Source organism: Vicugna pacos, chromosome 3 (assembly GCF_048564905.1).
Source record: "Vicugna pacos chromosome 3, VicPac4, whole genome shotgun sequence".
Classification (NCBI taxonomy): domain Eukaryota; kingdom Metazoa; phylum Chordata; class Mammalia; order Artiodactyla; family Camelidae; genus Vicugna; species Vicugna pacos.
In genome coordinates, this window is record NC_132989.1 from 156,152 (window position 1) to 178,335 (window position 22,184).

At 37.7% G+C, this 22,184-nt stretch overlaps 1 protein-coding gene across 1 annotated transcript in view; it reads right to left on the reverse strand.

Moving 5' to 3' along the window:
• The window catches only part of LOC140690625 (anoctamin-6-like), a 58,447-nt gene that overhangs the window by 20,081 nt on the left and 16,182 nt on the right, over positions 1 to 22,184 (reverse strand). Inside the window, exon 4 of the mRNA XM_072952506.1 lies at positions 18,682 to 18,816. The gene's annotated coding sequence lies outside the window, so the exon portion shown is untranslated. The remainder of the gene's footprint in view (positions 1 to 18,681; positions 18,817 to 22,184) is intronic.

A 22,184-nucleotide genomic window follows, 5' to 3' on the forward strand; every position in this document is an offset into this window, starting at 1 on the left:
GGCTCTATAATCATGATGTAGCTAATGATCACAGAAAGCAAGATCAGCAAGGAAATTTGAGATTTGTCTTTTCCAGTGTCAAAGTTAATATTTTTTGATTTATTTAAAAAGCATTTTTTTAATTAGGGCTGTCAGCATCCTTTGGCATACGGGGTTCAGTAGATGTGTTCAGATGTTCTAGACAGTGAGCCAGAGCAAAGACTGAGGTTTAGACAGTAGTTAAATGCCTTACCCGTGTGATCAGCATCCACATACTGCTATACTGAAAATCGTTAAAAGTGAGAACTTCATTAAAGCAACGAAAAGTGAGGGAAAAAATTAGCCACAGACTAGTGGAAGTTTTGTAACGTGTAAAAATGACAAAGGGCTATTCATGAGCATATTTTTTAAAACCCCTACACTTTAATAAGAAAAACAACAAACTGACAACAGGTTGCACACAGCTCCCTGTGGGAGAAGCCATGCAGATGGACTCTTATGTGAATGGGGCTGGAGCTGTAGAATTAGTTAGTCTTGCAAGTAACTCACTTAAAAACAAATGCAAATGGGATACACTTCTAGAATATCTGAGTGAAATTCTTGGAAACTTACTCCTCTATGAAGCAATGACAATGGCAAAATTTGTCAAAATTAACCTCTGCAGAACTCTGGAAATTAAACCAAAGCTTTCAGCAATGAGGGGCTTGTTTATTTGAGGAAAAAAAAAAACAGCTAAATCTCCATAAAGATACTGAGTTTTGTGGCATTGTAACTTGATCTACCCCATCCCCGTATCCTCTCCTTAAATGGTGGCCTTTAAAAGCAACAGTCTCACAATCAAGGTAGGGGCAGAATTGATTTGAAGTTACCCAAAAAATCCGTCCCCAGAGAGCTGTCACTATTTGATTTATTTCAAACTCATGCTGTGCAAACAGCCTGTCCCGAGTGTGTGTGGGAAACAATCAGCAGTGAGTATTTAACATTACAACTGCCTGAGGCAGTGGTACCGGTAGAGGCTAACTAGATGCTGACTAGGAATCTTAGAAGGCAAAATTTAGTAATGAGACGTTCTGGGGGTGGAGGTAGGGTTAAAAATCTCCAAAGAATTCTGAGAATTTAGAAGGCCGTACACATGTGTGGCACATGGCAAGGAAAGATCTGAGAAAACCTTAAGCCTTCAACTCTGGCAGAACTTGAGGTTCTGCATAAGCAAGAACTAAAGGCTACGGAAGAGCTGCAGACAGCCTGCCGGTGCATCCCTCAGCACGTGGACACACAGCCACCTGGCAACAGCTCAAACGATTGGCACCAGGCATTGAAGAATATCACTGTCTGATCATTATTACAGTGATGACAACTAGGCTTTCTGCACACACACTTATCTCATGGCCATGCATGATACAGAATAGAAAATTTACAGAATTTGTTCAGGAAAGTAACTAAATAAATAGCTGCAGCAGCAATGACAATGGAAGCAACGATCAACCCTGGAGATGCAGAAAATCTGGCTTTCAGATCTGCCACATTGTAATATTTTAAATGTCCAGTTTTCAACAGAAAATTACAAGATGTACAAAGAATCAGAAAAGTTTGGCCATAACAGGGGGGAAAAAGTAGTCAATAGAAACTCCCTGAGGAAGCCCAGACACTGGACTTACTAAACAAAGACATAAACAAGCAATTACACATATGTTCAAAGAGCTAACAGAAACCATGCCTAAAGAACAAAATTATGTAAACATCTCTTTGTACAGAGAATATCAATAGATAAAATTTATATTAGAAAGCAACTAGAAATTCTAGAGATACAAATATAATGACTAAAATGAAAACTTCAATAAGAAGTTTCTCTGTAGATATGAACTTGTTGAAGAAAATGTCAGTTAACTTAAAACTAATGAGATTATACAGTCTGTGGAACAGAAAGAAAAATGAATGAAAAAAATGAACACTGTGTCAGAGATAGGTGGGACACCATCAACAATATCAATACACACATACTGGGAGTGCCAGAAGGAAGGAGAGAAAAAAAGGGGTAGAAGAATATATAAAGAAATAATGTCTGAAAACTTCCCAAATTTGATGAAAACATTAATTTGTACATCCCAGCAGCTCAACAAACTCCACGTGGTATAAACGTAGAGACATCTAAAATAGGCACATCAGACACAGTGTATCAAAAGACAAGAACAAAGAATCCTGACAGCAGAAAGAGAAAAGTGGCTCAACATATACAAAGGCTCCTCAGTAAGACAGTTGATTTCTCATCAAAAGCCATGGAGACCAGAAGGCATTGGGATGGTATCGTCAAAGTGATAAAAGGAAAAGACTGTCACCAAGTATTTTATAGCCAGCAAAATGATTCTTCAAAAAAATTAAAGGAGAATTTAAGAGACACCTACAAAAACAAAATCTGAAAGAATCCATTGCTAGCAGGCCTGCCCTACAAGAAATGCTAAGGATAGTCCAACAGCTGTAAATGAATGGACACTCACCTGAAAAATAAAGAACACTAGTAGAGGTAACTACATGAGTAAAAATATAAAACAGTATAGAGTATTACATGTAAGTGTTTTCTTCTATTTGATGTAAAAGACAACTGCATGAAACAATACTTATGAAACTGTGTAGATGCACTTATATATGCATGAAGGTGTAATTTGTATGACAGTGACAGCATGAGGAGGGGGAGGGAAAAGACCGATACCAAAGCAAAGTTTTTGTATACAATTGAAATTAAGTTGGCATTCATGTGAACTCGATTGCTTTAAAACAAGATGTTAATTATAATCTCCAGGGCAATGGAGGAGGAGGAGGAGAAAAAGATAAAATAAAGAACAAATTAAAATGGCACACTTGAAAATGCCTACTTTGTATAAAAAAGTGTAGTAATAGGGGAAATGGGAAAAGTAAAAGACATATAGAAAGCAGATAGCAGATGTAACTTCAACCTGGTAAGAAATTACATTAATGTAAATGAATTAAACATTCTAATCAAAATACTAAATGCAGAAGTAAATGGAATAGAGAATAGATGAACAACAGAGAATAATCAACAAAAAGAAAAGTTGGTTCTTTGAAAAGATCAACAAAATTGACAAATTTTAACCTAGTACTGAAGAAAAAAGAAGATTCAAATTACTAAAATGAGAAATGAAAGGAAGGATGTCACTACTGCCCTTACAAAAATAACAAGGAATATAAGGGAATACCATGAATAATTATATAGCCAATAAATGAAATAATCTAGATGAAGTGAATAAATTCCTAGAAGGACATAAATGACTGAAGCTAATTCAAGGAGAAATAGAAAACTCAAATAATCCTACCATAAGTAGTGTCTGAAATAGTAATCCAAAACATTCCCACATGGAAATGCTTGGCCAGTATGGCTTTGCTGGTGAATTCCATCAACTACTTAAAGAAAAAACAAAAATAAAAACAAACAAAAAAATCCTTCACAAATTCATCTGAAAATAAAGAGTTGGGCACAGTTTTCAATTCATTCAATGAGACTAGTATCACACTGTTACCATAACCAGACAAAGGCATCACAAGAAAACTAAAGACAATCTCTTATGAATATAAATGCAAAAATCCCCAACAGAAGACAAGCAAATCCAATCCAGTAACATATAAAATAGACCACAATTAAGTGGGATGTATCCAGGTATGCAAAGGCAGTTCAACATACAAAAGTCAATTCATGTAATATGCCATATTAATAGAATAATGGATAAAAACTAGGAATAGTAGAGAACGTCCTCAATTTGACAGATAACATCTATGAAAAACCTGGAGCAAAGATCATACATAATGGTGAAAGACTGAATTAACTCCTCCCAAAATCCACATTGTACTAGAGGTTCTAGTCAAAGCAACCAAAGAAAATAAAGCCTTTAGTTTAGAAAGAAAGAAATAAAACTATTTCCATTCCAGATGACATGATATTATATATTGAAATCACAAGGAATTCACAAAGAAAATAAAGAGATAGAAAAGAAAAAAAAACCTATTAGAATTAATAACCCAGTCAGACCAAAATTGTAAGACACAAATCAATATATAAAAAGTAATTATATGTCTATACAACAGCAGTGAATAATCTAAAAATAAAAAGAAGGAAACATTTTCATTTACAATAGCATCAAAAAGAATAAAATACTTAGGAATATTAAGAACAATATGTGAAATACTGAGAAAAATGTCTGAAACTTGGATATTGAAAACTAAAATACTGCTGATAGAAATTAAAAATGACCGAAAATAAATGGAAAGCTCTTCTGTGTTCATGGATCAGAAGCCTTATTATTGTTAGTATGGCCATTGTCCTCAAAATGACCTATAGATTCAATGCAACTCTGGCTTTTGGGCAGAAATGAACAAGCTGATCCTAAAACTAATATGGAAATGCAAGATACCCAGAATAGTCAAAACAGTCTTCAAAAAGAACAAAGTTTTGAAGTTTCCAAATTCAAAACTCACTAACAAAACTGTAATCCATACAGTGTGGTACTTGCATAAAGGACAGACAAATATATTGAGAGAAAAGAACTGAGAGTCCATAAACAAACTCTTACACGGAGCCAGTTAATTTTTGACAAAGGTGCCATTACACTCCAATGGGGAAAAAATAATCTTTACAAAAATGATGCTGGGACACCTGAACATACACCTGGAAAGAAAGAAAACTGAACTTTTATCTTAACACCATTTATGAAAATTAACTCACGATAAATCACAGGCCTGAAACTATAAAACTTTTAGAAAATGAACAATGAGAAAATCTTCAGGACTATGGATTACCAATACTTCTAAGATACGACACTAAAGGCACAAAAAACAAAAGAAAAAAATCAAGTAAACTGGACTTTAGTAAAATTAAAACCTTCTGTGCTTCAAAGGACTTTATCAAGAAAGTAAGAAGACAGTCCACAGAATGGGTTAAAATATTTCCAATATTTTCCCTGATAAGGGACATTTATCCAGAATAGAAAAAGACGACTTAAAACATGACAATACAAAGACAAATACAATTAAAATGGGCAAAGAATTTGAATACATGTTTCTCCAAAGAAGACATACGAATGGAAAATAAGCACATAAAAAGATGTTCAACATCAGTAGGCATTAGGGAAACAGAAATCAAAAGCATAATGACATGCCACATCATACCAACTAGGATGACAAAGATATATGATATATGATATATAAATATGTATCTATAAACCTGGTAATAAAAAGTGTTGATGAAGATGTGGAGAAACTGGACTCCTCATACATTACTACTGGAAATATAAAATGGTGCAGTCACTTTAAAAGCAACTTCAGCAATTCCTCAAAATGTTAAAAGCAGAATACATCCCAGCAATTCCATTTTTGATATATCCCCAAGAGAACTGAAAATATGGGTTCACACAAAAACTTGTCCATGAGCACTTACAGCAGAATTATCCATCATTAACTGATGGATGGATAAGCAATGTGGCGTACTTATAACAATGGCATATTATTTGAAAGCAAAAAGGAATTTGGGTACTGATATAAGCTACACCATGGATGAGCCTTGACAACATCACACTAAATGAAAGATGACAATCAAAAAGGCAGCATACTGTATGGTTCTACTTATATGAAATGCCCAGAACAGGCAAATCCGTAGAGACAGAAAGTAGAGTGGTGGCTGCTGGGGGCTAAGGGAAAGGAAGGTTAGGGTGTGACTTACTAAAGGGTACTGGTTCCTTTTGGGGGTGATGGCTACAGAACCTTGAAATGTTCTTAAAACACTAATGCACAATTTAAAAGGCTGCATTTTATGGTATGTGAAGTATATCTCCATAAAGCTGTTATTCTTGAAGCTGAGCCCACCTATGGAGCAATTGGTACAGCACTGACTGCGGCATCTGGAGGGGGAGGGACCCACCCGCCCACCACAAAGGAGAGCAACACCTGACCCAGTGTTGGAGGGGCATGATATTCTTGCTGGTGGACACTGTGAGCAGAACAGACGAGGGGGCCAACAGAGCAAGCTGAGTTCGTGAAACAGGGCGAAGACACAAAGACCTCTCAATAAAACCATTAAGAGCGCACAGTCTCTAGGAGAACACATCTTTGTTTTCTAAATCTCTTAAATCTGTTTTGTTTTCTATTACCTTTTCAATCTTTACTTTTTAAACAGTTCTATATGTTTACAGTTCTCATTTCATTTTTAATTCTCTTGGTTTTGATCTTTTATTGATTATTCACAGGTTTCAAATATTGTGTTTTGTTTTTTTCTTCTTTTTATTAAGGTTTTTAAAAGACATCTCAACTCGATTCCTAATCTGCTTCAACTTGCTCTTCTATTATTGATTGTACACTGTTTTCAAACCTCCTTTTCCTCCATTCTTTTAAAATTCTCTCTCTCTGTCTCGTTTATAAGTTTTATTTCCAGATAGGCTTTAGATAGATAAACAAATAAACTACTTTAAGGACCACAATACATAAGAGATACTCCTTAAGCCATACTGCCAGAGAGATATGAGCAGTATGAAGAAACAGAGGCAGTACTACCAATTAAAAGAGCAAGAGAAATCCCCTGAAAGAATGATCAATGAAATAGACATTGATGGCCTACTAGATCAAGATTTCAAAAAAGAAGTGATCAAATTACTGAAGGAACTAAAAGAGATAGTGTTTAGAGACATAAAATATGTCAAAAACAAAATAGAAGCTATAAAGAAGAGCCAAGTAAAATTGGTAAATTCATTGGCTGAAATGAGATCTGACCTAAAGGCTGTACAAAGCAGGCTAGATAGTGCAGAGGAACGAATAAGTGACCTAGAAGACAGGATAACAGAAAGCACCCAATCAGAACAGCTGAGAGAAAAACAATGAAAACAATACAAGGAACCTATGGGACAATATAAATCATGTCAATCTATGTATAATAGGGGTTCCAGAAGGGGAAGATAGAACAAAGGGGATGGAAATGGTATTTAAAGAAATCATGACTGAAAACTTCCCAAACATAAAGGAGGAATCAGACACCCAAGTACAGGAGGCTCAGAGGTTCCCAAACCGGAAGAGCCCAAAAAGACCCACACCAAGACATATCATAATCAAGATGGCCAGACTGAAGGATAAAGAAATGATCCTAAAGGCAGCAAAAGAAAAACAAAGAGTGATTTACAAGAGAAGGCTCTCAGCTGATTTCTCTACAGAAACACTACAGGCCAGAAGGGAGTGGCAAGATATATTCAAAGTCCTGAATAAAAAAAAAGATGCAGCCTAGGACACTTTCTCCAGCAAGGCTATCCTTTAGAGTAGAAGGAGAGATAAAGAATTTCACAGAGAAGTTCCGGGCAAGATGGCGGAGTAGAAGGACGCTTGTAAGCCACCCTCTCCCACAAATACACCAAGACCCACATCTACAGACCCACTCAGCCAACCAGAGCACCTGCGGAACTCCAACAGATCATCGCCCTATTCAAAAGATAAAGACGCCAAAAATCTGGTAGGAGAAAAGGAAAAAAGAAAGGACAAAAGGCAAAGCAGCGCGGGACGGGTCCCGCAGGGAGGGAGCGGCAAAGGAGGACTGGCGCTCGCTCGCTGGGTCTCCCCTCTCCAACTGAGAGGCCAGCGGGACGGAGGGGGAGCCTCCGAGGCTCGGATCTGTACAGAGCAGCCCTTGTCTGACAGAACTAGTTAAAAGGGCACAGAGCGTCCCCCCGACGCCCAGCCTGAGACGCGGGCCGGCAGTGGCAGGCAGGGCCAGGCTGCACAAGCCGGGCGTAGGACGGGGGCGGCTGCACGGAGGCAGCTCCGGGGGACTGCAAGGGGCTGCGCGCCGTGGCTGTGGGTGTACAGGACAGAACAACCTGGGCCCTCCATAAAACAGCAAGGTTGATGTGCTCTCGGGGGAAGGGTGCATACCCCCATCTCTGAAAACCCGCGGAAACTTTTCAGGGGAAGAGGGGCGGGGCCCAGGCAGAGCCGCCATATTCTCCGGCGCTGAGCATCCAGGCGGGGGCAGAGGCGAAACCTGCGTCCGCACCGAAGGGCTTGGCAGCCTCAAGGGCCAGACTGAGACGGGCCTACAGCCCTGGGCAGATAGGATCCTTCCATCCTGGTCCCTCAGAGAACTTGCTCCACAGAGACAAACAAGCAGCTGGGTCTTGGCTCAGAGCAGGGACGAGGCTGCCCCTAGGTCTTCCCCGAGCCCACCCGCGGAGCGCGACCAGGGCGGAGCGCCGGCGCAGAGCGCGCAGCCGCACAGAGCAGCGGAGCTACCGGCGGCGCAGGCGGGGGGAGAGCTGCCCCCCCGCCTGTCGGGCAGGAACACAACCCCTGACCGAGGTGCTGGGAAGGGGCACGACCCGGCCTCCTGCCTGGCCAGTCTGCAACATCTGACTGCGGCATCCGGAGGGGCAGTGACCCGCCCACCCGCAGCAGAGGAGAGCTGCATCTGACCCCGTGATAGGAGGAGGCGCGATCTGCTTGCCGACAGGTGCTGGGAGCAGCACAGAAGAGGGCGCCAACGGAGGGCCTATGAAAACAAGCTGAGCTTCCAAAACAAGACGAAGACAGAAGGACTTCACATTAAAAGCATACACACTCCAGGAGAACACCGACAACCCCCTTTATATTTTTTGGTTTATGGTTTTTGTTTTGCTTTGTTTTGTTTTTTTCTTTTCTGTTTTTGGTTTTGTTTTGTTTTGTTTTAATCTGTTTTTACCTGTTCTATTTTCAATTACTCTTTTAATTTTTACTTCTTAATTCATTTCTATTTCTCCTGGGTTTTGATGTCCTGTTATTGATTAGACACAGGCTTCAAACACATATATTCATCTCCCCACCCCCCTTTATCTTTTTTAAGGGTTTTAAAAGGACGTCTCCACCCGATTAATACTCTGCTTCAACCCGCTCATCTATTATTCATTATACATTGTTTTCAAACCCTCTTTCTCCCTTCTTTTAAAAATCTTTCTCTCTCTCTCTTATTCTTTTCTCTTTTTTTTCTTTTTTCTTTTTTCTTTTTTTTTCCTAAGTTCTATTCCTAAATAGGCATTAGGTAGATAAAATCCTTAAGATCCAAAATAGACAACTGATACTCCATAAACCGCAGTGCCAGAGAGGTATGAGCAAGATGAAGAAGCAGAGAAACATTTCCCAATTAAAAGAACAAGAGGAATCCCCTGAAAGAAACCTCAATGAAATAGACATCGATAGCCTACTAGATCAAGATTTCAAAAAAGGAGTGATCAAATTGCTGAAGGAATTAAAAGAGATAATGCTTAGAGAAATAAAATATGTCAAAAATGAAATTGAAGATATAAAGAAGAGCCAAGCAAAATGGGAAAACTCAATGACAGAGATGAGGAATGATCTAACAGCTGAGCAAAACCGACTAGTTAATGCAGAGGAACGAATTAGTGATCTAGAAGACAGGGCAACAGAAAGCACCCATTCAGAAGAACTACAAGATAAGCAAATAAAAAATAATGATAATAGCATAAGGGACCTATGGGATAATATAAAGCGTCCCAATCTTCGCATAATAGGGGTCCCAGAAGGGGAAGAAGGATCAAAGGGAATTGAAAAGGTTTTTGAAGAAATCATGACTGAAAACTTCCCAAACTTAAAGAAAGAATCAGATATACAAGTACAGGAAGCTCAGAGGGTCCCAAACAGGAAGAACCCAAATAGACCCACACCAAGACATATCATAATCAAGATGGCCAGAGTCAAGGATAAAGAAATGATTCTAAAGGCAGCAAGAGAAAAGCAAAGAGTGAACTACAAGGGAACCCCCATAAGGCTCTCAGCTGATTTCTCTACACAAACACTACAGGCCAGAAGGGAGTGGCAAGATATATTCAAAGCCCTGAATGAAAAAAAGATGCAGCCTAGGATACTTTATCCAGCAAGGCTATCCTTTAGGATAGAAGGAGAAATAAAAGAGTTTCACAGACCAAAAAAAAGCTGCAGGAGTTTAGTAACACTAAACCCATGCTAAAAGAAATATTGAAAATGCTATTCTAAATAGAAAAGCAGCAGGATGCTACAGAAATGAGAAACGTACAACTGGAAAGGTGATAAATCATGAATTACAAATAAAGAAAACACGAAATTATAAAAGAAGACATACAAATCACTGAGAGTGGGAGAGGGAGGCAGGGAAATATAGAATATTTTTTCTTTCTTTTCTAAATTTTTTTAATATTAGGATGGGTTTGAGATCATGTTATTATCAGTTTATTAGAAACGGGTATAGGTAAATAGATTTACAAAAAAGGGTAATCACAAGTCAAAAATTTACAAGGGAGTCACAAAAATTAAATAAAATCCATGATAATACAAAGGAAAATTACCAAACCACAAAAGGAAGAAGAAAGGAACTAAGAGGATATACCAATTCAACTGCAAAGATAAGTTCAAAATGGCAATAAATGTACATCTATCATTAATTACTGTAAATGTTAATGGACTAAATGCTCCAGTCAAAAGACATAGAGTGGCAGAGTGGATAATAAAGCAAGAACCTTCAATATGCTGCATACAAGAGACCCACTTTAGGGAGAAGGACACATATAGATTGAGAGTGAAAGGATGGAAAAGGATATTCCATGCAAATGGAAAAGCCAAAAAAGCAGGTGTTGCAGTACTGATTTCAGACAAAATAGACTTTAAAACAAAGGCCATAAAGAAAGATAAAGAGGGACATTTTATAATGATTAAAGGAGTGATACAAGATGAAGATATTACACTCGTTAATATATATGCACCAAATATAGGAGCACCTAAGTACATACAAGAATTACTAACAGAGATAAAGGGGGATATTGATGGGAATACAATCATAGTTGGAGATTTTAACACTGCATTAACATCACTAGACAGATCTTCCAGACAGAAAATAAACAAGGCAACAGAGAAATTAAATACTACAATAGAAAAACTAGATTTGGTGGATATTTTCAGAGCTTTACACCCCCAAAAGTAGAATATACATTCTTTTCAAGTGCACATGGAACATTTTCCAGGATCAATCATGTACTTGGACACAAAAGAAACCTCAAGAAATTTAAGAAGATACAAATTATCTCAAGCATCTTTACTGACCACAATGCCATGAAACTGGAAATCAACAACAGAGAAACAAAGGAGAATAAAAGAAAAGCATGGAGATTAAACAATATGTTATTGAAAAAACAATGGATCAATGAGGAAATCAAAGCTGAAATTAAAAAATACCTTGAGACAAATGATAATGAAAGCACAACCACTCAAAACCTATGGGACACAGCAAAGGCAGTGCTAAGAGGGAAGTTTATAGCAATACAGGCCTTTCTCAAAAAAGAAGAACAATCTCAAATAAACAAGTTAACCCACCACCTAAATCAATTAGAAAAAGAAGAACAAAAAGCCCCAAAAAGCAGCAGAAGGAAGGAAATAATAAAGATCAGAGAGGAATTAAATACAATAGAGATTAACAAGACCATAGAAAAAATCAACCAAACCAAAAGTTGGTTTTTTGAAAAAGTAAATAAAATCGACAAACCTCTGGCCAAACTCACAAAGAAGAAAAAAGAGAGAGCACAAATTAGCAAAATAAGAAAGGAAAATGGAGAAATTACAACAAACAAATAGAAATACATAATATCATACGAGAATTTTATGAAAAACTATATGGAACCAAACTGGATAACCTAGAGGAGATGGACAAGTTTCTGGAAACATACTGTCCACCAAAACTGAATCAAGAAGAAAGTGAACACTTGAAAAATCCGATCACTAGAAAGGAAATACAAATAGCAATTAAAAAACCTCCCTACAAATAAAAGTCCAGGACCGGACAGCTTCACTGTGGAATTCTACCAAACATACAAAGAACTCATACCAGTCCTTCTCAAACTCTTCCAGACGATTGAAAAGGAGGGAATACTCCCAAACTCATTCTATGAAGCCACCATCACCCTGATACCAAAACCAGGCAAAGACACTACAAAAAAAGAGAATTATAGGCCAATATCACTGATGAACATAGACGCCAAAATCCTCACCAAAATTTTAGCAAATAGAATCCAACAACACATAAAAAAGATTATACATCATGACCAAGTGGGGTTCAACCCAGGGACACAAGGCTGGTTCAACATACGCAAATCAAGCAATGTAATATATCACATCAACAAGAGAAAGGACAAAAACCACATGATCATCTCAATCGATGCAGAAAAAGCATTTGATAAAATTCAACACCCATTTATGATAAAAACTCTCCCCAAAGTGGGTATAGAGGGAACATATCTCAACATAATAAAAGCTATATATGACAAACCTATAGCCAGCATAGTTCTCAACGGTGAAAAACTCAAAAGCTTCCCACTAAAATCTGGGACAAGGATGCCCACTATCACCACTCCTATTCAATATAGTCCTGGAAGTCCTAGCCACAGCAATCAGGCAAGAGAAAGAAATAAAAGGGATCCAAATTGGAAAAGAATAGGTAAAAGTGTCATTATATGCTGACGACATGTTACTATATATAGAAAACCCTAAAAGGTCCACAAAAAAGCTACTAGAGCTGATCGAAGAATTCAGCAAGGTAGCAGGTTACAAAATTAATGTACAAAAATCAGTTGCCTTTCTTTACACTAACGATAAATCAACAGAAAAAGAAAGTAAAGAAACAATCCCCTTTAAAATAGCACCCAAAGTAATAAAATATCTGGGAATAAATCTAACCAAGGAGGCGAAAGAATTATACACAGAAAACTATAAACCATTGATGAAGGAAATTAAAGAAGACTTTAAAAAATGGAAAGATATTCCATGCTCTTGGATTGGAAGAATCAATATTGTTAAAATGGTCACACTGCCCAAGGCAATCTACAGATTATTGCAATCCCTATCCAATTACCCAGGACATATTTCACAGAACTAGAACAAATCATAATAAAATTTATATGGAACCATCAAAGACCTAGAATTGCTAAAGCATTACTGAAGAGAAAGAAAGAGGCTGGAGGAATAACTCTCCCAGACTTCAGACAATACTATAGAGCTACAGTCACCAAGACAGCATGGTATTGGTACCAAAACAGACATATAGACCAATGGGACAGAATAGAGAGCCCAGAAATGAACCCACAAACTTTTGATCAACTCATCTTCGACAAAGGAGGTAAGAATATACAATGGAATAAAGACAGTCTCTTCAGTAAATGGTGTTGGGAAAACTGGACAGCAGCATGTAAAACAATGAAGCTAGAACACACCCTTACACCATATACAAAAATCAACTCAAAATGTATTAAAGACTTAAACATAAGACAAGATACAATAAACCTCCTAGAGGAAAACATAGGCAAAACATTATCTGACATACATTTCAATAATTTTCTCCTAGAAGAAATAAAAGCAAGAATAAACAAATGGGACCTAATGAAACTTACAAGCTTCTGCAGAGCAAAGGAAACCAGAAATAAAACAAGAAGAAAACCTACGGAATGGGAGAAAATTTTTGCAAGTGAAACCGTCAAAGCTTGATCTCCAAAATATATAAGCAGCTCATATGACTCAATAAGAAAAAAATAAACAACCCAATCCAAAAATGGGCAGAAGACCTAAACAACCAATTCTCCAAGGAAGACATACAAATGATCAAAAAACACATGAAAAAATGTTCAATATCACTAATTATCAGAGAAATGCAAATCAAAACTACAATGAGGTATCACCTCACACCAGTCAGAATGGCCGTCATTCAAAAATCCAAAAATGACAAATGCTGGAGAGGCTGTGGAGAAAGGGGAACCCTCCTACACTGCTGGTGGGAATGCAGTTTGGTGCAGCCACTATGGAAAACAGTGTGGCGATTCCTCAAAAGACTAGGAATAGACTTACCATATGACCCAGGAATCCCACTCCTGGGCTTGTACCCAGAAGGAAATCTACTTCAGGATGACACCTGCACCCCAATGTTCATAGCAGCACTATTTACAATAGCCAAAACATGCAAACAACCTAAATGTCCATCAACAGGTGACTGGATAAAGAAGATGTTGTATATTTGTACAATGGAATACTACTCAGCCATAAAAACCGACAACATAATGCCATTTGCAGCAACATGGATGCTCCTAGAGGATGTCATTCTAAGTGAAGTAAGCCAGAAAGAGAAAGAAAAATGCCATATGAGATCATTCATATTTGGAATCAAATAAAAACAAAAACAAAAACAAACAAACAAACAAAAACAAAGCATAAATACAGGACAGAAATAGACTCATGGACAGAGAATACAGACTTGTGGTTACCGGGGCGGGCGGGGTAGAGGGTGGGAAGGGATAGACTGGGATTTCAAAATTGTAGAACAGATAAACAAGATTACACTGTATAGCACAGGGAAATATACACAAAATGTTATGATAAATCACAGAGAATAAAACCTGACAATGAGTGTGTATATGTCCATGTATGACTGAAAAATTGTACTGAACACTGGAATTTGACACAACACTGTAAAATGATTATGAATCAATAAAAATGTAAAAAAAAAAAAAGAATTTCACAGAGAAGCAAAAACTAAAAGACTTTAGCAACATTAAACCCATGCTAAAAGAAATATTGAAAGGTCTATTCTAAAGAGAAAAGAAGCACGATGCTACAAAAATGAGAACTAATAACTGGAAAGCTGATAACTACCATGAAGTACAAATAGAATAAACATGAAATTGTAAAAGAAGACATCTAAATCATTGAGTGGGAGAGGGAAGCAAGAAAATATAGAGTATTATTTTCTTTCTTCTTTTTTTTAAATTTTTTGTTCTCGGTAGGATGGGTTTGAGATTACATTTCAATCTGTTTAGTACACACAGTTAGAGTAATTGGTTAACAGACTTACAAAAAAGTGTAACTACAAGCCAAAAACTTACAAGTGAGTCACAAAACTAAATACAATCCAAGATAATCAAAGGAAAATTACCATACCACAAAAGGAGGAAGAAAGGAACAAAGAAGAAATACCAAATCAACTGCAAAAATAAGTTCAAAATAGCAATAAACACTCATTTATCATTAATTACTGTAAATATTAATGGACTAAATGCTCCAGTCAAAAGACAGAATGGCATATTGGATAATAAAGCAAGAACCCTCAATACACTGCATACAAGAGGCACACTTTAGGGAGAAGGACACATATAGATTGAGACTGAATGGATGGAAAAGGATATTCCATACAAATGGAAATGCCAAAAAAGCAGGTGTAGCAGTACTGATTTGAGACAAAATAGACTTTAAAACAAGGGCCATAAAGAAAGATAAATAAAGACATTTTATAATGATTAAAGGAGCAATACAAGATGAGGATATTACAATCAATAATGTATATGCACCCAACATGAGAACCTAAGTACATGAAACAACTACTAACAGAGATAAAGGTGGAAATTGATGGGAATACAATCATTGTCAGAAATTTTAACACCACAATAACATCACTAGACTGATCTTCCAGACAGAAAACAAATATGATAACAGAGAAATTACATGATATAATAGAAAAATTAGATCTAGTGGATGTTTTCAGAGCATTACAACCCCCCAAAATAGGATACACATTCTTTTCAAGTGCGCATCGAACATTTTCTAGGATTGATCATGTACTTGGTCACAAAAGAAGCCTCAACAATTTTAAGAAGATAGAAATTATCTCAAGCATCTTTACTGACCACAATGCAATTAAACCTGGAAATCAACTACAGAGAAACAAAGGAGAAAAAAAGGAAAGCATAGAGATTAAGCAACATGCTATTAAAAAACCAATGGGTCAATGATGAAATCAAAGTTGAAATTAAAGAATACCTTGAGACAAAGGGAAATGAAAACACAACCAAACAAAGCTTATGGGATGCAGCAAAAGCAGTGCTAAGAGGAAAGTTTAGGGCGATACAGGCTTTCCTCAAAAAAGAAGAACAATATCAAATAAACAATCTAACCCACCAAATAAAAGAACTAGAAACAGAAGAACAAAAACACCCAAAAGTCAGCAGAAGGAAGGAAATAAAAAAGATCATTGAGGAAATAAATAAAATAGAGACTAAAAAAAAAAATTAAGAAAATAATCAATCAAACCAAAAGCTAGATTGACAAACCTCTGGCAAAATCACAAAGAAGAAAAAAGAGAACACAAATTTGCAAAATAAGAAAGGAATATGGAGAAATTACAACAAATAACATAGAAATACAGAATATCATATGAGGATATCATGGAAAACTACATGGAAAAAAAATGGATAACCTAGAGGAGATGGACAAGTTTCTGCAAACATACAGTCCACCAAGACTGAATCAAGAAGAAACTGACACTTGAACAAACCAATCACTAGGATTGAAATTGAATTAACAATAAAAAAAAAAACCTCCCTAGGAATAAAAGTCCGGGATTGGACAGCTTCACCAGGGAATTCGACCACACATACAAAGAAGAACTCATACAAGTCCTTCTCAAACTCTTCCAGAAGATTGAAAAGCAGGAATATTCCCAAACTCATTCTATGAAGCCACAATCACCCTGATATCCAAACCAGGCAAAGACACCACCAAAAAAGGGAATTACAGACCAATATCACTGATGAACACAGATGCAAAAAGTCCTTACCAAAATACTAGCAAATAGAATCCAACAGCACATAAAAAAGATTATATATCATGCTCAAATGGGGTTCATCTCAGGGACATAAGTGTGGTTCAACATATGCAAATCAATCAATGTAATACTTCACATCAACAAGAAAAAGGACAAAAACCACATGATCATCTCAAAAGATGCAGAAAAGCTTTTGATAAAATTCAACACCCATTTATGATAAAAATCTCACCAATGTGGATATTGAGGGAACATAACTCAACATCATAAAAGCTATATATGGCAAACCTACAGCCAGCATAGCACTCAACAGTGAAAAACCCAAAGATTCCCACTAAAATCTGGGACAAGACAAGGATGCCCACTATCACCACTCCTATTCAACATAGTCTTGGAAATCCTGTCCACAACAATCAGGCAAGTAAGAGAAGTAAAAGGGGTCTAAATTGGAAAAGAAGGGGTAAAAGTGTCATTATATGCAGATGACACGATACTTAATATAGAAAACCCTAAAAGGTCCACACAAACCTTCTAAAGCTGATCGAAGAATTTAGCAAAGTTGCAGGTTACAAGATTAATGTTCAAAAATCAGTTGCATTTCTTTACACTAATGATGAATCAACAGAAAAAGAAAGTAATGAAACAATCCCCTTTAAAATAGCACCCAAAGTAATAAAATATCTGGGAATAAATCTAACCAAGAAGGTGAGAGAATTATACACAGAAAACTATAAACCATTGGTGAAGGAAATTAAAGAAGATTTTAAGAAATAGAAAGGTATCCCATGCTCTTGGATTGTAAGAATCAATATTGTTAAAATGGTCACACTGCCCAAGGCAATCTAGAGATTTAATGCAATCCCTATCAAATTGCCCCTGACATATTTCATAGAACTAGAACAAATCACAATAAAATTTATATGGAACCATCAAAGGCATAGAATTTCCAGGGCATTACTGAAGAAAAAAGAAAGACGCTGGAGGAATAACTTTCCCAGACTTCAGACAATACTATAGAGGTACAGTCATCAAGACAGCATGGTATTGGTACAAAAACAGACATATAGACCAACGGAACAGAATAGAGAGCCCAGAAATAAACCCACAAACTTTTGGTCAACCAGTCTTAGACAAAGGAGGCAAGAATATACAATGGAATAAAGACAGTCTCTTCAGCAAGTTACACATAAAACAAGATACAATAAAACTCCTAGAAGAAAATACAGGCAAAATATCTGACATACATCTCAGAAATGTTCCCCTAGGGCAGTCTACACAAGCAATAGAAATAAAAGCAAGAATAAACAAACGGGACCAAATGAACTTACAGGCTTCTGCACAGCAAAGGACACCATAAGTAAAACAAAAAGACAATCTACAGAATGGGAGAACATTTTTGCAAATGAAACTGATGAAGGCTTGATCTCCAGAATATTTAAGCAGCTCAAATGACTTAATAAGAAACAACCAAATAACCTAATCCAAAAATGGGCAGAAGACCTAAAAAAGCAATTCTCCAAGGAAGACATACAAATGATCAATGGGCACAAGAAAAAATGCTCAATATCACTAATTATCAGAGAAATGCAAATCAAAACTACAATGAGGTATCAACTCAAACCAGTCAGAATGGCCATCATTCAAAAATCCACAAATGACAGATGCTGCGGAGGCTGTGGAGAAAGTGGAACCTCCTACACTTCTGGTGGGAATGCAATTTGGTTCAGCCACTGTGGAAAACAATATTGAGTTTCCTGAAAAGACTAGGAAAAGACTTGCCATGTGACCCAGGAATCCAGCTCCTGGGCACATATCCTGAAGGAACCCTACTTCAGGATGACACCTGCACCCCAATATTCATAGCAGCACTATTTACAATAGCCAAGATATGGAGACAGCCTAAATGTGCATAAACGGATGACTGATTAAGGCAGAGGTATATTAATACAATGGAATACTACTCGGCCATAAATACGGACAATATAGGGCCATTTGCAGCAACATGGATGTTCCTGGAGAATGCCATTCTAAGTTAAGCATGGTAACAAGGAATAAAGAGAAGTTACCTCCAGGTACAGTAATTTTGATTAAAATATCCATACAGAAAGCAAGTCACCCCCACGACTGCTGCCAGGAGGAGCGTCTGAGTGTAATAGCCCAGCCAAGCAAAGTAGATTCCAACCGTCTCTCCATAGAATTTCCTGCAGAAAGACAGAAGGTAGATTCAGAAGACACACAATCACTGTAGCTTCATCCTCATGTTAATTTATTTTTTCTTTGTTTTTTGGGGTCATAATTAGGTTTATTTATTTGTTTTTTAAATGGAATCATTGGGGATTGAACCCAGGACCTCATGCATGCTAGACATGCACTCTACCACTGAGCTACACCCTCCCTCCATCATATTAATTTCTGATTCTAAATAAAGGGGGCTTTAAGTTTAAACCTCTGACTCAATTCACACTTAAAACATATGCGTTTTCATAGCAGCCCCTATATTGTACCGTGAAATAAGAAGTATGTTGCGTATCATAGAAGTACAGATGACTGGTTCACCTGCTGAAGAGAGATAAATGAGAACAGAGCAAAGGAGGGGATGAGCTCGACTCCGGAGCAGATGTAGGGGATCATCACCACCCACTGGACAGTCTGGCACATTCAACAAATCCCCCCAAAGATCATTCTTAACAGGCTTGACACAAGTGGACATCAACAACTGGCTCAGTCATCTGCTCCTGCCTTATCTCGGGAACTTCCTAGGAGCAAATGCATCATAAATCACACATAATAAGGAAATGGCTGATAATGATAAAAACTGGGAGTGCAATGTCTCTCTGACAAAATATTTATAACATTCATTGTGGGAATGGGAGAGGGCAGGAGGGAAGTGACTGAGAAAGGCAATGCCCTGTATTGTTTGTATCTAGCACGTCTGTTGTCCCTAGGTTTTAAAAACTCTTCAATGTTTCTCAGTTAATCTGGAGTAGATGGAACAGGCCAGGGAGGCAAGATTAGAAGAAAGGAGGCAGGGCATTAAGCGGTGCCAGGCTGGTGCTGAAAGGGAGACAGACACAGACAGGCAGACACAGAGGGTTTAGGGATGAGGCGGAACAATGAGTGTTAGCTCAGTTGTGTCTTGCTGTTGCTGATACTTCCCTCAACTGGCTCACTGCTGACTCGGCAGTGCTGGGTAAAACCTGTGGATTTCCTCAGCTCTGAGTTCACTCTGAGGCTTCTAGCTCAGTCTGGAGCTGAGATGAGCTCGGTGGGCTTAGCTTAGTGGGGACTCAGCTCTGAGAACAGCCTGCAGTCCTGGGAAACTTCACGCAGGAACCCCCTTCGGCTGGACCAGCACTCACAAGGCTGCTGTGAGACCAGCTCCATAGTCAGAGACCATGGTTCAGAGACCATGGGGAACAGGGCTGAGCCCGATGCCAAATCAGATAGGAGGGACAAAGTGTGTTCATTCTCATGTGACTGGGCTTTGTGGCCTGGCTCACAGATGGCAGGCTCAGGATGGTGTCTGGCAGAGAAAAACCTGGCAATGGATTTGAGATGTCTTGGACTCTTTCTTGTTAAGCTTTTTGTAATACATTCTTATCAACTGTCCATCCAAACAATGCCACATTCAAAACTGAAAGAATGTTAGAAGTTTCCTGCTCCAACTGGCCAGTGGTAAACACACCCTGCTAGTTAGAGAGCTGGTCAGGCAGCCCCTGCCTGGATATTTACAGTGACGGGGAGTTCATTATTTACAAAGGTTACATGTCGGTAAGAAGGTCAGACAGAATTTTTGAACCTTAAACAGATGTCTGCCTCCTAGTCCTTGCTGAAAGGCTAGGAATAATGAGGATCCCTTCAAATGTAGTTTGTCTGATTGTTATCTCTCTCTGTCAAAAACACCCCAATTCTTAACATGAATTTTTCAAAATTCATCTTTGATTTCTTTTTATCAAAGTTATACCGTACATTCATTAAAGAGTCAAACAGTTCTCGAACATCGATTGTAAAAAGGAGCAGTTCCCAACAAACGCCCCATTTCCTGGCCAGAAGCAACCACGTTCAGCTCCTACTGCTGACTCCTGGAATAATTACTCCCTATCACTGACTAATATCCTTGTAACGCAGCCTACTGACTTTTTCAGCTTTATGTGTCACCTATTTAACTATCTATTATGGAAAATGAGGATTAAGCTCTGTTTCAAACCCCATCTCATATACACATCCAAACCTTCATTCTTCCAACCTTTTGATATAATCACATTATAATTTTGATCAACTCAGTATCCTTGCTTTACATTATTAGGACTCTGTACAGACTGTTCACAGCTGTAGCAAGTTGTCTGCTAGACTTACATTTTCCTTCCCTACTTTGTTTTTCCTGGAGTCCTGGTGGTTCATAGCTTAGATTTCTGTGCACTTAAAAATTCAACCCCAGACCTTCTCCGAATGAATAACTTTCTCAATACTTTCCAATACATTGTCTACAAATTTCATCTCCTTGAATAAATCTCTTCAGATCTCCTTCAACCTGGATTAATGACATGCTACTCTTGTCACAGAGCTCAAGGGGCCACTAGTGGGAAGCAACAATGGGAACACATGGACCAGGAGCAGGGAACAGATCAACATATTTTCCTTAGCAAAACATACTTAAAATAGTGGGGAAAATGTATTCTTTACAAACACAAACACACACACAAACCCCAAAACCCACAAGGAATGATTAAAGAGCCATAGCCCTGCCATCAAAAACTGTATAACATAAAACAAAAATAACATAAGGAAAATATCATATAAATATGAATCTCAAGGGGGATGGGGTACAGTCAGTGGCACAGTGTGTGCCCAGCATGCATAAGGTCCTAGATTCATTCTTGACTACCTCCATTAGAAAAAAAAATTAAAAATAAAAGAAAAATGTATCAGCTTTGAATATTTACATATGTACAAACATCCTCTTTTAAAACTATGTTCTACACGATAACCCGGGTTAATGAGAAAGTGCCTCTTCATGACTGTGATCCTGCTGATAATTGACGTAGGAAATTAGAGTACGACCACATGAAATAAAATCCCTTATGAAATAATGATCCTGGGTGACAATCATTATTGGCTGCGGTCATCAAAAAAAGAGAGCCAACTGGACATTATGTACCTTATGACAGGAGTACAAAACTTCACATAACAAGTATTCCTGCACAAAGTTGAACCTCAATCAGATCAAGCTTTTAGGGGAGGATTAAATCACTTAGCTAAAGCAAATACATAGGATGGAGAAACAAGTCTAACACCAAAGGGGAGAAAGAATTAAGCCAAACAGGAAATAGAGAAACCCCTCAGGAATTTCAAGGAAAATGAGAAACTGGAAAATTATAGATTAGAACCCACTTGAGAGATATGCTAGATGCAATGTCTGAACCAAGTCTGGATCCTGATTTCAACCCCAAAACTACTTAAAAGTGTATTTTTGTGACAATCAGGGAATTATTTTGTAACCCTAAAAAAAAAAGGAATATTCCAATTGTATTTGAAAGAGACCATGTCATTTCACTAATGAAAGGTTAAG